Genomic DNA, 15941 nt, shown 5'->3' with positions numbered 1-15941 from the left:
CATTGCAATATTTTATTGCAATGATAACAAACTAAGGACAAATGATGTAAAAACACTGCCTAACAGGTCTACTTACCTAATTCATTTATCATTATAAAAATAATTCTGCTCTCATATTAATGCACGGTACCAGGAATACTTCATTTCTTTTAACTTTAAAATAGGTCTTTAAAATTGAGTCTCATTAATACCTACGACCAATTTATTTTAAATGTATTATCGGTTAGGCTTAGTGTTTGAATCTTCACAAATTCTAAACGTGTGTGGAGAGAGGAGTGTGGAGAGTCTGAACTTGACTGCTCAGGTAAACTCTTTCTTTGACTCATGTTTGGAATTGCTATGCTTCAGACCCTTCTTTTAAATTTTCCCATTTGGAGAAAATTATACATTTAGCCTTTAACTGAAAAAACAAAACCAAAACAACCCTTATTCCACCCCACCCCCAGCCTTCTTAAAACAAATCAGAAGGCTTAAGAATTAGCTCCAATAATAATCCTATAATGGTCATCAGGAAATCCTCCTCCAAAATGACAACTGCAGCTAAGAAGGACGAAATTAACTGGGAAGAACAACTACCCCAAATGAGTCCTTCCCCGAGAGGTGGGGAATGCACAGCTGGCACAACTAGTAGCACAACCAACTCGAAGCGACCCAGAGGAAGATGCTGCGTCAAGAGCAGCAAAGCAAAGAAGCGCGACTCTGGAGTTTAGTAGAATCGCCACCGATTCCCCAAAGAGGCAGAGAAGCAGAGTCGAGTCGCCCGCACGGGTAACCGCGCACGCCAACATTCAGGCTAATTCTCCATTCCAAACCCCGGAGTTCCGGGGCAGGAGAAAAATGGGGGACAGGAGCCCCACAGTCCCTTTAAACTGCACCCCCCCGTGCCTGCCAACCTTTTCCGAACCCCCGTGTCATACAACTTCCTCATCATGGAAACTTCCACTCGGTTGGGCGCTGAGGATGCCAAACTCCATTTCACAAGGAGCCTGTCAACAACTGGGCTTGGGGTTTGAGGAGCAGAGCCGCTGCGACTGAAGGGGGCCCTTAGCCACCCTGCTCCGCCACTGCCCACGCCGTGGCTCTCATCCTGTCGCCGCGCGGTGGCGGAGCGCGAGAGGGCACCTCCTCCCAGACCCCGGGCGCAGAAACCCCGCGGAGGCAGGTCAGGAGGCGATGACACCCCCGCCCGCCCACGCCTGCCCGCCCGCGCGCACTGAGCTTCGCCGCCGGCACCCGTCCAGGTTCCTGCGACACCCAGTCCCCACCTTCTGGACGGTGGGAACTGTCGCCCCCTCCTCCGCCTACCCCCACCCCCTGCCTCCTCCGCGCAGTCCTCTCGCCAAATTACCGGAGCCCTCGAGCCTGTTGGGTTGAGCGCCCGAGCCCGGGGAAGGCAGCCTGCGGGCGCTTGCCCCGAGCCCGGGGAGCAGAAGGTCTCCTTTCCAAGCGCACTCACATTATTCATGCAAAGTTAATCCCCGCCGCGTCACGGCCGCCCGCCCGAGGATGTGCGCCTTCCTTGGCCAAGCCCCGCAGTCTCCACCCTCCTCCGCCCCCTCCTCCTGGCGGCGGGGTCCCGGGGAGCGCAGGCGACCGGGCGTCGCGCTAGTCCTACGAAATGTCAACTCCTTGAGCGGAGAGAGGCGGCCGGAGCCAGGGCCGCTCCGGCCCTCCCCCGCCACTCCACTTTTATAGGCGTAGGAAGCGAGTGTAGCCGGGGCACGGGAGTCCCCGCCTCTCCGGCCCCCCGCGTGCCTGGCCCGCCCCGGCCCGCTCCCCGCGCGCTGCCTTACTCTGGGCTGCGGGTGCCTGTTCCGCGCAGGGTATGCGAACCGGTGACCTGGTTTCCCCTGCAGCCCTCCCGGCCGTCCGAATCGCGCGGCGGCGGCGGCGGCGGCGGCGGCCAAGAGCAGGCAAACCGGGCTCCGCCAGGGGCGCAGCGAGGAAATGGCCTCCTGGCCGCACACCCTGCCGCCGCAGCCGCCGCCGCCGCCGGCCCGGGCAGCCCGGCCCGTACTGACGCCCCCCGCCCGCTCCGGGGCGGCACTCCGCCGCGCTATCTGTGCCCGACTCGCTGACCCCTACCCCAGGTGCTACACACACGACATCCCAGGGCCAGCCGCCTCCGCACCTGCCTCCCCAGGTGCGGGAGCTCCCCCTCCTCCCAATCCCGGCCGTGCCAGCCACAGGGCGTGCCCTTCCAGGGGTGGTGACGTTGCCATGGGTTTGGTGGCCGCACGTCCGCCCACCCGATTGTAGGCGCATGGAGGTTCGAGTTTGGACGTCATTCTTCTAGTTTCGGAAGAGAAAGGACTGGGGGATGTGTGACAAGGGGACGGGGTGGGGGACTTCTAGGAGTATGGCCGTCTTTGCCCGGCGCGACAGGCGCGGCCCGTGCCGCTGCACTCCTTCTTCCGCCCCCAAACAACTTGTGGCGCGTGTCGGGACGACAGGGAGCTCTCTCTGCTCCCGGGGCCTCCCACTGGCCGGGCGGCTGGCGGTTCTCTTACCCACAGTCACCCCAGGAATGAAAGTTTGGAAAATGCCTTGCTTGTGCTTACGGGAGATCCCCCCCCCGCCCCAACACACACACACACACACACACACACACACACACACACACACCATTATGCACTCCTGGGAGAGGTGTGGTACGAGGTTGGAACACTCCACACCCCATTAATAATGGGACACCCCATTATTTTGTCTTTGCCCTGGAAATATACAAATAAAACCCAGAGGACAAAAATACTTCATACCTTGAAGAGTTCTACCTTGGCAAATAGCAGTTCTAGAATGTTTCCTGCCTCAAGTCCTGAAGGTCAGTGGTTCAGACTGGGAGAAAAATAAAGCTGGTCACTTGCTTCTGAGCTAGATTGCTTGGAAAAATACCCACTACTCAGAGAGCTAAAATGCAACCAGTACCAAGTTATAGTTGAACAAAACTGCTTGACAACAGAGTTTATTTTCTAATAAATAGCATTAAAATAATTTCTACTTCATAATTCAACATACATATTTATTCCTGTAACACACAATGTCATAGAAGTAGGACGATTTGTATCCTCAACTGTCTGAACAATGTATAGTTTATTAGAGAGTTTTCTACATTTCCAGCCTGCAACATATGTTTTATTCCAGCTTTTTCTGAGTGTTCCACAGACAGGGGAGAGGCCACCACCCCTGCTGACAGCATTAGGAACCACAACTGTCAAGTTTTTCCCTGCATCTGGATGAACAGGGTTTCAGCCTGCTTGGAGAGAGCAAGAAGCAGACCTCAAAGCTCTGGGCTTTGATCAGGAGAAAGGGGTCTCTCCCATCAGCTTACACAAGCTCCATTTCTCTTCTATCCTTCATGAGAAATCTGTGCTTTATTCTTTGCTCTGAAGAAGTTTGGACATAGAACTTGCCAACTTCTATAGTGGAGAGTTATTCTTTGCAGGGAAGTTCCTGGGTTTTCCTCCGGGAAGCTGCCCTGGTATGTTTTGGATGGTTTGAAGGAAAGCTGTGCAGTCCACGCCACTGTTCCACACAAGCAGCCCCCTGGTGGCTAACTGTGGGTGGAAAGCTGCCTGCTCCAATAGACCACATTTACAAGTGGGTCTTCTGGTCCTCACCGAGGACAAGGAGTCTACTGAGCAAGGGGAGTAGTAAGTAAGGGGAGATGCCATCTTTCTTCACATGGTGATGACAAGTGCAAAGCCTGATGGAACTTCTTACTTTCCCCCCTTTTTTATACTAGGAGCTATTTATTTTTCTAAATTCTGTCTTAAGAAAGAAGAATGCAGTATAACAAAAACTTGCTTCTTTTTGTTCGAATAGATTGGTCTTTCTGATCTCATTTTGCCTGGAAACTTCTGAAGTAGAGTCCGCTAAAGCCTTATATAAATAACATGTCATTATTTGAACAATTCCTGAGACTATGATTATAACAATATTATGTAACAAGGCTACTGCAATGTTATTGAAACAACAGGAACTAAGAGGATTCTATTCCAACAGGCTCTGAGGGCAGTCTTCCAGGCTGCATGATGCTAAGGGTTCCCAACAGAGTATGACATTTGTCTGGTTTCATACAAGGCAGGGGTGGTGGAGCAGTATGTCATGAAGATTTGAGTAAAGGCAGAACATGTTCTTTAAATCTGAGAGCACATGGTCCTGTGTCCCATCAAGTGCAGTTGACTTGAGAGAACTGATGACAGACCCATGTTGTACTCCACCCTAACCATTCTTATCACCAGAATCTATACATTACAAGCTGATGCCCCCATTCAAAGAAGCGATCCATTCATATCAATCATCCAGCAGCTACTGGGGTAAGAAAATGAATGACACACAGGGCCTAACAGAACTGGCTTTAGGATAAAGTGAAACCCGTTGTGCAAGTACAGGATCTGAACCTGTTTTTATTTAACATTTTGGAGATCCTGGTTCATCATGAATGGTTATTATATTAATTTTGATTTTTAAAACATTGCACGGAAACATTTTCTCTCCCTTCTTGAGCTTTTTGGCAACTCCTTAAATTTTGTGCTGGAAGTGAGTGTCTTACTGAGCCTGGTTCCTGCCCTACTGGTTCCTGACCTACTGTCACCAGAGTCTAATCAGAGTAGTGAAGTTCAAGGTGGAATTTACTGAGTAGAAAAGATGATTCATATGTGTGAAGGAACTTGAGGTCAGGGGGTTAGAGATGTAGGTGTGAGGTGAGGGAAGAATGCAGAGATTTCCCTGAGGGGTGGCACTGGGACCAGTTCAGCAGGGGCTGACCAGATTTTACAAGGATGTGTGGGGACTGGAGACCATTCTGGGGACTGGAATTATTAGTATCCTATCATTCACTCAACAACCACTTCTCAAGCTGGCTGTACAGTCAAATGACCTAGTCCAAGAGATTCTTATTTTCACTCTTAGTTCCTGGAACTTAATTTTGCTGTGAAGGTGCCATGATTCTGATCCACAGCAGCTGATAAGAATGGAAAACCTACCTCAGATCTTTAGGAAAGACAGACTCTTAGAGGAGATGGCAGATTCAAAATGAACTAATTGAAAGGTAAAAGTTCAGTAAGAAAGATAGAAATATAATTATCTCTTGGTATCCATAGGGCATTAGTTCCAGGACACTTCTGTAGCTCCCTGAATATTCTGATGGTCAAGAACCATATATAAAATGGTGTAGTATTTGCATATAATCTATAAATACCCTCCTTTGTGCTTTAATTCATATCTAAAGTACTTATAATACCTGATGCAGTGCAAACTCTATATAAGTAATTATTGTACTGTATTGTTATGGAAATAAAGAGAATGCTCAGTACAATGCAATTCGCTCAAATCTGCAGATGTAGTGTCCAAGGATATGGAGGGCTGATTATAATAATTGCTATGTGAACTTGTGGCAAGAAGGCCAAGATAACTCAGGAAGAATGGGGGACTCAGGTAAGAATTTCTGCAGAAGGCACTTCCAGAGGAAATTGTCAGGGTGGGGATCTGAGAGGGAGAAACACAGACAGAGTGGGGATATAATATTTACAGGGCCCAGTAGAAAATGAAAATGTGAGTCCTTTTTCTCTCAAAACAACAGGAAAAACAGTGCCTCACAAGAAACAAAATGAGAACTTATTTCCTTTCCCTCTACATTCTATCTTTGGAATTGTCATGGTAGTTTTCATTTGCTATTTAATATCATTCTAAGGAAAGAAAAATAAATTATCAGCACAACTCTTTTACCATTTATCCTGACATTGTGCAATGTCAGTTTTAAGTGCAAATATAATTAGCATTTAATCCACAGGCAAAATCAGCAAAATTACACTGTTCATATTTCGTAGTTCATATATGCCAGAATTAAACTGCTCTTACTTTGCTTCTTGACATGTGCCCATTCTGCAAACACTCTGCCTTTGGCATGCTGACATGGAAGAACTGAAAGGAATAGGACCTGTGGGTTGCTCTTTATTTTTTTCCTTTCATTATTTTCAGAATAAATGGGTAGCTAATTCAGGGAAGAAGCATGAATAAGAAAGGATACAAAAGGGGTCCTGTGCTGTTGTCTTCTTCCTGTGTTCAAGGTAAGCTCTGGGTGGAGTGAAAATCATGGGCTTTTTGGGTTGTCAGTGCCCACACTTACTGTCTTAAATGGGACATGCTTCCCTTGCATAGTCACCCTGGGTTTGCTGAAGTCCCACACTTTGTGGGTCCTCTGTCATTCTGTGTTCATGGGCATTAGGCTGGGATGTGACTCAGTAGTAGAGTGCTTGCCCAGCATGTGTGAGGCACTGGGTTTGATTCTCAGCACCATATAAAAATGAATACATAAAATAAAGGTATTGTGTCCATCTACAACTAAAAAGTTTTTTTTAAAAAAAATATTTTATCGTGAGTGGAACTGTGAGATGATGGTGGACATGCATGCTGAGTGTATTTCCTGTATTCCTGTACACACTCTGTGGTCCCATTAGACTTCCCTTATAAAACACAATTTCAAAGACAAAATTGTTAGGAATTTCTATATGGTGAAAGCTGTAAGCAAGAGAAGCAGTCATGTTGAATGCTCCTGTAAGCATTCAATGAAGTTCCAGTCTCCAAACACCAAGCTGTTCTGAGCTAGTACCCTATGCAGCTTTACAGATTACGCGCCGATGAAGCCAGCATTGAGATACCTAACCCTTTACTGAGGTAGAAGCCTAAAACATATGGGCAATACATTACACATGTTGCATGGCTGTTAACAGCAAGGAGTATGTAATGAAGCTAACATTTATTTAAAATGTATTATGTTCCAGGTACCACCTTAAATACTTAGTGCATCTTTTAATGTTTTTCCAGGAATTCTGCAAAACAATATTATTATTGCTCCATTTTCCAGGTGGGAAAACTAAGATATATGAAGGTAAATAATCTGCTCAAGCTTAGGCCCAGGTACTGGGAGGTGGAGGGTTCCCTTTTGACCAACTCATCATGCTACCTATTTGCAAGAGAGAGAGTCATGGGGAAAGCACATGAGACCAGAAAATGTGTACATGTTCTGGACATCATGAGATTCTCCCCAACTCCTCACTTATGGGACTACTGTGCCATGGGACTACTAGAAGAGTCTTTCAAAAATGCATACCACTGGTTAGAAAATTCCCTAATTATATTCTCTTCCCTTGTTTTTCAACTGGAGGTAGAAGGTTCTGAGGTTCCTGCGCAGGAGCTCATAAGCCCCAAGATGGAAGAAGCCTAGGTCTTTAATTGCCATTTAGAGGAGAACTAGCATTTCCTGACTGAACTGTTACAGTGATTGAAAAATCAACTTCTTTTGTGTTAGGTCACTGAAATGTGAAAGATTATTCATTGCAGTCACAGTAGTTAGTGTTATCTTAATATATCTGTCAGCTAGGTCGAACTCTATCACAGCACAAATCATCTTTTCTTTAATTAAGTACAGTTAATATAAGGAAATAGACCTAAGCATATCAACATAGTCTAGATCCAAGACAAAATGTGCTAAAGAAATGATAAGAATGATGTTTTTAGTTGTTCTATGATTTACATACAGCAAAACAGATAAATCCCAAGTGTTCAGATATTCAATTGAATTTTACATTTTTATACCCCTGTATAATCATCACCCAGAACAAAATAGAAAATATTCCCAGCAATGTAGGAACTTTATCTGTATCTTTCCTCTGTGGATAATCCAACCCTTCTAGAGGTAACCACTACTTTAATTTCTGTCATCGTTGATGAGTTTTGTCAGATACTTAAGTGTATATATATGCACATATATATATATATATATTTGTGTATTTATACAGAGAGAGAGAGAGAGAGAGAGAGAGGAGAATCAGTGTGTTCTCTCTTTTATCTGATTACTTCCATTCAATGTAATGTTTTTAAGATAAATCTACATTGTGTGGATTAGAAAATTGTCCTATTTTAAATTTGTTTGACATTGCATTATATAAATATGCCACATTTGTTTATTCATCCTCCAGTTGATGGACCTTTGGTGTTTCCAGCTTGGGACCCTTGGGAGTACAGTAGTTAAGAACATTTTTGAATAATTCTTTTTTGGACACATGTACACATATCTCTTGGGCATATGCTTAGGAGTGGAATTGCTGGTCATATATCTTCTCCAGATTTTTCTATTACAGCATTCTCTGAGGTGCTAGCACAATTCTGTGCAACTAGAAGATGGTCAGGGGTGGGGTTGTGGCTCAGTGGTAGAGTGCTTGACTAGCATGCATGGGGCCTGGGTTTGATTCCCGGCACCACATATAAATAAATAAATAAAATAAAGGTCCATCAACAACTAAAAAAAATTTTTTTTAAAAAAGATGGTCAATTAGCACTTGCTGACTGATTTGTTCTTACAGTATTACAAATAAGATACTCAAAGTCACATGGCATCTAGCTTGCATGAGTAAATATCATACAATATTACAAGTATGAAAACCCCCAAAATAATCAATATTATGTGTTGATTAATTACAATCTCTACTTGCAGCTGCAAATCATCTCTTATGAACTAACCTACATAATAAAAACCTATGCAAAAATGGTGACGAATTCAAGGGCATCAAGAAAAAGGCGAATGAGGAAAAGTAAGGTAAGTAAAGGAAAAGTGAAGTAAGGTAAGAATACCAAAACATTTCTAAATGAAATCTTAATTTCCAGCGATATGAAAGATAGGCTTAAGATGAGCTCAGTGATTGTTAATTGGATTATAATAGCATATGTTCATTGTGAGTACATGAAAGTACAGTGTGTTGTCAGATTCTTTGTCAATCAGAAGAAAGCTAGTGGTTCAAGACACATCTTCTCAAAACATGTCAATTAAGTGTACTTCTTTTTTTGACTAATGGTTATATGCATCTACAATTGTTCAAATGTAATTTGTTCCCTCAAGAGTTCATGTGTTGGAAGCTTAGTCCCAAGTGCAGCAGTATCAAGAGGTGATGGAACTTATGAGAGGTGAGGTTGTATGGGGAGGTAACTAGGTCATCTAGATCATGGGGGGGACACTACTTTTGGAAGGAACTACTTTAGTTCTCAAGAGATCCCAAGTTAGTTGTACTAAGAGTGAGTTGTTATGAAAGAGCAAGACTGATCCCACCCCACTCTCTGATTTGTCTCATCATGTGATCTCTTCCTCTCTCATGTGCTCCCAACAAGATGTCATCCACTATGACATAATAAAGCCAAGGGGACACACAGAGGCAGAATCAACAGGGCATTCAGTCTCCAAATCTGTGGGCTAAAAACCTATCTTCTTTACAAATTACCCAGCCTCAGATACTTTATTCTAACAATGGAAAACAGACTAATACGACATTAAAAAAAAAAAAAAAGGAAATGTAATTTTAAATGAGGATTAGTGAAAATATCCTTTAAGTTTATAAAGGGAATAAAGCAAATCTTCCTAATTTTTATGGAATAAACTCTAATTAATTTAGAAGCAATAACATATAGTATGATGCTTATTCTTATGGACTATTTTCAGATTCTTAAATTCTCTGGATTAGTCATGTCTGAAATGACAGTCATAAATTTGAATTTACTTGCTTTTGTCAGCTTAAATGAGATTCCCAATTTGAAGGCAATATAGGTCTTCCTGAAATCTCCTATTTTTATGCACTATAGTTAACTCTCTTTTATAATAAAACTTGCTTCACCTTCAGTTGACAAAACCTCATATAAAATATTAGTCACAGAGTTCCTTCAAACAACTGTAGAACATATTTTGAACACCCATAAATGATACATTTGGGGTTAATCGAATCTAGAGAGAGTGCTAGAAAGGCCTGCATTTTCATTTATACAGATTTAGAGCAAACCCTCCACTGTATTTCATACAGATAAAGTGCTGATGGAAGATTTGAGGTCCAGTCTTGTCCCCCTTCTGATCATGTGACTAGCGCATGGGCTAAGCTTCTCCAAACATCATCAGTTTCTTCAACCATAAAAACAGAGAAAATAATCATACCGACTGGATAGAGATGATGTGAAGAATCTATAATAGATAGATAATGTGGTGCACAGTGCCTACCACATAGTAGGTGGTTAATGGATGTGATCTGTCATTGTTATTTTGGAAAAAAGTAATTTATGCTATTTGAAAACTTAGAAAAATGGCAAAAGTGAAATTTTATCTTGAAAGATACTTTTTCCTTAATTAATTACTCAATACATAGAAATATTTGCAACAATGCAGCTATGTACTCCCTGGGCAGGCTATTCTGGGCTCTAGAGTAAAAATAGCACCACAGACAAGATCTTCCTCTTTGTGGGGCTCATATGTCTTTGAACAACATATAAATTCTCTGAAAAGGGAGAGATACTCCTGTATTTGGCAAAGATGAACATAATGCCAAATACATGGCTGAATTCAGACTCCTTTGCTGGCCCATGAGTGCTAGTCTTTAACAGAAGTCTTTTGAGGAAGTGATTCAGTTCTTAGAAAGATCATTTTATGAATGTTTTCCATATAACATTTTCTAACTGCTACTGTTTTGGTTTGAATATGAACTGTCTCCCCAAAAAGCTCATGTTAGGGAATGTGGCAATATTCAGGGGTGAAATAATTAGATCATAAAACCTGCAACCTAATCAGATTAATCCATGTGATGGATTAATAATTTAAATGGATTATTGGGTAGTAACCCGAGGTAGGTGGGGCATGGCTGGAGGAAGTAGGTCACTGGGGGCATGTTCTTGGCCTCAGTGTTTTGTGCCTGGCCTCCTGCTCTCCCTGTCTCTGCTTCCTGGTTTCCATGAGCTGAGCAGCTTTCCTCTGCTTCACCCTTCCGCCATGATGTTCGGTCTCACCTCAGGGCAGAGCAATGGAGTCAGGTGACCATGGACTGAGACTTCTGAAACCATGATCTCCAAATAAACATTTCCTCCTCTAAGTTGTTCGTGTCAAGTATTTTGGTCACAGTGATGAAACGCTGACTAACACAGCTATTAAACTGTAAGTTAGAATACATTCTTCCAACATGCAGCTTCTAGAATGCCTGTGATATATTTTTCCAATACGGGAGAAAGTAGAGACATGCAGAAATCTCCAGATGCTAGATTTGGAATTAATCTGATCTGAGTCCATAAGTACATGTGTGCCTTTGTCTAGTCATTCTTCCCCAGTCCTCCTGTCCACAAGAATAAACACAAAGGAATGGACTAATTCCTAAAATCCCTCACATGGTAAAAGCCTATGCAATTCTATCCCTACTCAGCATATCAGAAAGATCTTTGTTCTATGGAGTAGTCCTTATTCTTTCCTAACAATATTTTTGTGTTCATTAACTTAACAGATACATTTGGGAATTTAATTTTTCTAAAGCAAAATCTATTTTTATTTTCCATTTTATGGGGTGAAAATGAAATGGACTTGTGTTCCATTCATGATGTCCTTTTCTTTTGTGAAGACAGGAAAGCAGCTTTTTGTTTTCCTGATATTTTAACAGCTTTTTTCATTTGATAGATAACTCAAATGGCAGGAAACATTTATTTGCTTGGTTGGATAAGATATTTACCACTGCTTTTGCCTTTAATTAATAAACGGTCAGAGAATCTGTAAATTCAGGTACTTTTCTGGCATTTCTGTCAATGACTCCTACCCATTCTTGTGCTCATTTATGACATTTTTAAAAACGGAGTATATTCCCTCATCTGAGGGAATTTGAGATTCCTAAAGGTAATGATAAACATTTCCTCTAGGTTAATTTTCTTTGACCCCTTTTGACTATTTAAAAATAAAAATTAAAAAAGTCTTCTTGGTTCAAACTGTTGGAGTGATTGACACAAAACTGTCCCTACCAGGAAGCAAATCATTCCTGTCACTGTGTGCCTACTTTTCACTCCTGCCTCCGGGCTTTAAGGTAGCAATTGAAAGAAGGCTTTGTGGCTACTGAGGGTAGAGGAAATAGCAATAGCCAGAAATGGTGTTGAGTCATTCGTAACAAGGCCTCAGATCCACTACTGAACTTCCTTGAGCCCCAGGTTTTTTTTTTGTTTGTTTGTTTTTTGTTTTTTTTTTTTTTGGCTTTGTTTTTGTTTTGCTTTTACCTAAAAAAAAAAAAAAAAAAAAAAAAAAATGGAGAAACCCTCCTTAATAAGGAGATTAACTAAAAAAACACTTAAAAAAACACTGAAGAACAGGCCTGGATCTTGGGTGATCAGTAAAAGTGAGTTCTCCGTTTCTTCTCACAAATGATTTTCCTTTGGAGTGAAAGCCACCGTTTTATGATTGATAGCAAGTACAAGAAAACCCAAAGTGATAGGCAGGGACCTGGGGCTACCTCAGCTCAAGAGAGGCTGTGATGGAAGTGTGTGGACTTGCTCTACAACCCCTGCTCTCCTACTTACTATGTACTTGCCAGAGCTTGGACAATCAGCTTGACTATTAGAAGAATAACCATGTAAAGAGAATAGAAAGAAATGGTTACTGAATGTGGGCTTCTCTGAACTTCATTGTGTTCATCTGTACCATGGGTAGATAGATTCTATCTTTCATGGAAAATGAAATTAAATTATGAGGATCTAATGAGATAAGCGATGTGAAAATCATCTCCCATTCTAGAAACATAATACATCTTTATCTGGGAAAACCCACAAACACAGAAAGAGCCACTTTGAAATCATGGGAAATCACAGATCCTTTGGTGAACTCCAGGCAAGGATTTGGAGACTTGATACATTTAAGTGACATTTCTTTCACGTAAATTTGGGTCAGAACGCAAACCAGTAGATCTTATTAACAAGAGAAACGTGGCAGATAAGCAGTTTCCTCTCCCTAACTTTTGGCTTTTGGCCCTTAATTTAAGCCAGACTCCTCAATTCTCAAAGTTCCTTTTTTTTTTTTTTTTTCCACTTAACTATTTCTAATGTGAGCCTTATCAGAATGATAAGAAAGATAGTCCCCCATAGATCTTTCTGGGTCGGGTGAAAGGAACTTGACTTGCTACTAGGAAAATCGCTATTAGGAAAATTAGTCCTTGCTCTTCTTCCAGCATAGGTTCAATTTTGCCTTGGGGCCTTTGTACCTTAAGCTTTCTTCCCAGATTCTTGAAAAGCTCCCTCTATCACATCTGAGAGGCTTTTCCTGACCAGCTCACCCAACGCAGCAACAACTGCTCACTCTCTAGCCCACTGGTTTTTCCAAATATTATCCTTTCACCAGTGGCTTAAGCATCATCTGATGTCGCTGGCTCTTTGCGGTTCCAAAATCCATGGATATTCGTGACCGCTTGCAGCAACAACTTGCACGGGTCTTATGGGTGGTGGAGTGGAAACTGAGGCACTTCTATCTTTCTCTTTAGTGCACTGCTTTCTTGCTTGTTTATAGAGGATAGAGGAAACGAGGTTTACTTGCTTTGAGAGGAGAGAGAGAGAGCCCGCTTATCAGAGAGAAAGAGACTTTGCTTAAGAGAGAAACTTTGAGAGAAAGACAGGCTTTGCTTAGAGCTTAGAAGGAGAGAGGCCTGCCAGCCTTAAAGCCCTGCATCCTGTGAACTAAGGGTACGTCCACCCAAGGTGCCCTAGTGATGCGTCTCAGTTCTCCGTTCAGCGATCTGCTTTCCGCTGCTGCCCCTACTCGCTGCTGCCGCGTGTCTTCTTCTGCTGTTTTCCTGCTAATGGCTGCTGTGTCGTGTTTTTCCCCTCTGGCTGCTGCCCCGCATATATCTTCTTCTACTAGCTTTTCTGGTAATGGCTGCTGTCTCTGTCTCGCTCCGCCTACGCTTATATCACCTCCAGGAGGCGGAGAGCAGGGCCACGCCTCTTACGCAAAGATTAGGCGAGATGCTCTGAGCAGGCAATTAGTGCTCGAGAACACATGTGCATACATTGTGTGCGTGGACGAGAAAATCACCTGAGTGTGCTTATGTCAATTAACCTCCTCGCTGCCGATGTGATCAGGCGCCATCCCGGCGCCGCCAACATAACACAGCCCCCAACAATCTGAGATTTTTTTTTTTTTTTTTTTAAACCAGGGATTTAACCCAGGGGTGCTTAACTACTGAGCAACACCCCCGGCCTGTTTTTATTCTGAGACAGACTCTCACAAATGGCTTAGGGCCTCACTAAATTGCTGAGGCTGGCTTTGAGCTTGTGATCCTCCTACCTCAGCCTCCCAAGCTGCTGGGATTATAGGCGTGTGCCACTGTGTCTGGCTTGAGAATATTTTTGATATGAAAGTTTTCAGTCCCCACCAAAGACTTGCTGAATCAGAAACTTGGGAGGATGGGGCCTAGAAATCTCAATTTTAACAAGAGTTCCAGGGCTTCTGATGCAAGTTGAGGTGTAAGAACTGCTCCAGCCCTTGGCTCTGTTTTCTTTGCCATCTTCATTAGCTGCTGTTACATTAACTATTTGCTTCCTTTCAGATGTATTGTCAAGCTCCTCTACTAGAAGGCAAGCCCCATATAAAGCTTAGAGGGCATAAGGCTAAATGCAATCTCTGTAGTAGAGCAGAAGGACTTAAATCCCCAACATTTTAAGAACAATATCTGACATAAAGGAGGCTCTCAGAAAAGGTTTTGAGACAGAGAATGAGGGGTCACTACAGGGCTGGAGTAATCCATTCGATACAGAATACTGTACAGAGCATGAAGTGACATTGTCATTTAAATCTCCATCCCAGGTTAAGTGGACAGATGGATGATAACCTAGATAGGACTCAGGGCAGGAATTATGTCTCTCATTTTAGTTAACTTGACCAACTTAAATTTACTAAAGGTAGTGCAATTTGTAAATGCTGTCCTACAGACCAGGAGCCAAATTTATCAGTTCTTGTCTAGTCCCCTTACTGTTATATCCAGGTTTCAACAGTAACTATAATGATAAGACCGTGACACCAAGAGGTCATAAATACTTGGAAATGGACACACACACACACACACACACACACACACACACACGTATATATAGGTTTTATTTTATTTCATGGTTTCTCAGAATCTTTCCCCCCTCTTTTCTTTCTTTTTCTAGTGCTGGTATGGAACCCAGGGCCTGTGCATGCTAGGCAAGTGCTCTGTCTCTGAGCTCCATCCCCAGCCCTCTTCTCTGAATCTTTAACATGCTTTTTTGTTCTACAAATCGCTGAGTATAAAATGAATGAGTTTGTACCTTGAACGATCTTAGGGAACTAGTGAACTTTACAGACTTTGACAAACTACAATTTAGTGCCCCCTACATACCTTCTCCAGCAGTCAGATACTAATATGCTACCTCTGATTCTATACATTAGCTCTTGCTGCATAACAAACCACCTCCGAAATTATTAGCTTAGAACAGAAATCGTTTATTATTTTTTCATGATTCTATGAGTTAACTAGGCAATTTCTTAATTTGGGATTGGAAAATCTGTGGTCATATTGCTTACATGTTGGCAGGCTGGCAGGTTGGCAGGCTGGTCAGCTGGTGGGCCTTTAGTCTGAATGGGTCAGCTTTGTTCCTCATGACCCATTCCCCTCTAGCAGGCTTGTCAGGGCTTCTTTAATGTGGTGGTCTCAGGGGCCAAAGGACGATAGCAGGGCCCAAAGCTTAAGAACTTTTCAAGTCTCTACTTAGGTCACATTTGCTATAGTTTCATTGGCCAAAGCAAAGCAAATATTCAATCCAGATTCAAGGGAAAGAACAAATAGCTCTTGAGGGGAGAATCTGCAATGTCATGTTTGAGGAGGTGTTTAGAGACACAAACTAAATATCTGGCTTGAGAAATTTAAATGGGAACAACCATGTGTTAGTTCATTTTGTATTGCCTTTATGGTATATCTGAGACTGGGTATCTTGTAAAGAATAGAGGTTTATTTCTGGAGATATAGGAACATTTTCCTGGCATCTGCTTGGCTCTGGTGAGGTCTCATAGAATATAGCATCACAATGGTGGATGTGTGTACAGAAGAGATCACATGGTGAGACAGCCAGAGAAATTCAGAGCCAAGTTCTCTTAT

General features: G+C 42.8%; 1 protein-coding gene across 4 annotated transcripts in view; it reads right to left on the bottom strand.

Annotated features, from left to right (window-relative positions):
* The window catches only part of THRB (thyroid hormone receptor beta), a 371634-nt gene extending 369568 nt beyond the window's left edge, over window positions 1-2066 (bottom strand). Inside the window, exon 1 of one of the 4 annotated variants that reach the window (XM_079114289.1) lies at window positions 1794-2066. The gene's annotated coding sequence lies outside the window, so the exon portion shown is untranslated. Of the gene's footprint in view, window positions 1-893; window positions 1178-1348; window positions 1705-1793 lie in introns of those variants that run through there. The other 3 variants (XM_079114287.1, XM_079114288.1, XM_079114290.1) reach the window with 3 other exon arrangements.
* Window positions 2067-15941: the final 13875 nt, after the last annotated feature.

The sequence above is a fragment of the Sciurus vulgaris genome, assembly GCF_902686455.1.
Source record: "Sciurus vulgaris genome assembly, chromosome: 16".
In the NCBI taxonomy this organism is placed as follows: Eukaryota; Metazoa; Chordata; class Mammalia; order Rodentia; family Sciuridae; genus Sciurus; species Sciurus vulgaris.
This window is presented reverse-complemented; position numbering and strand designations above follow the sequence as displayed.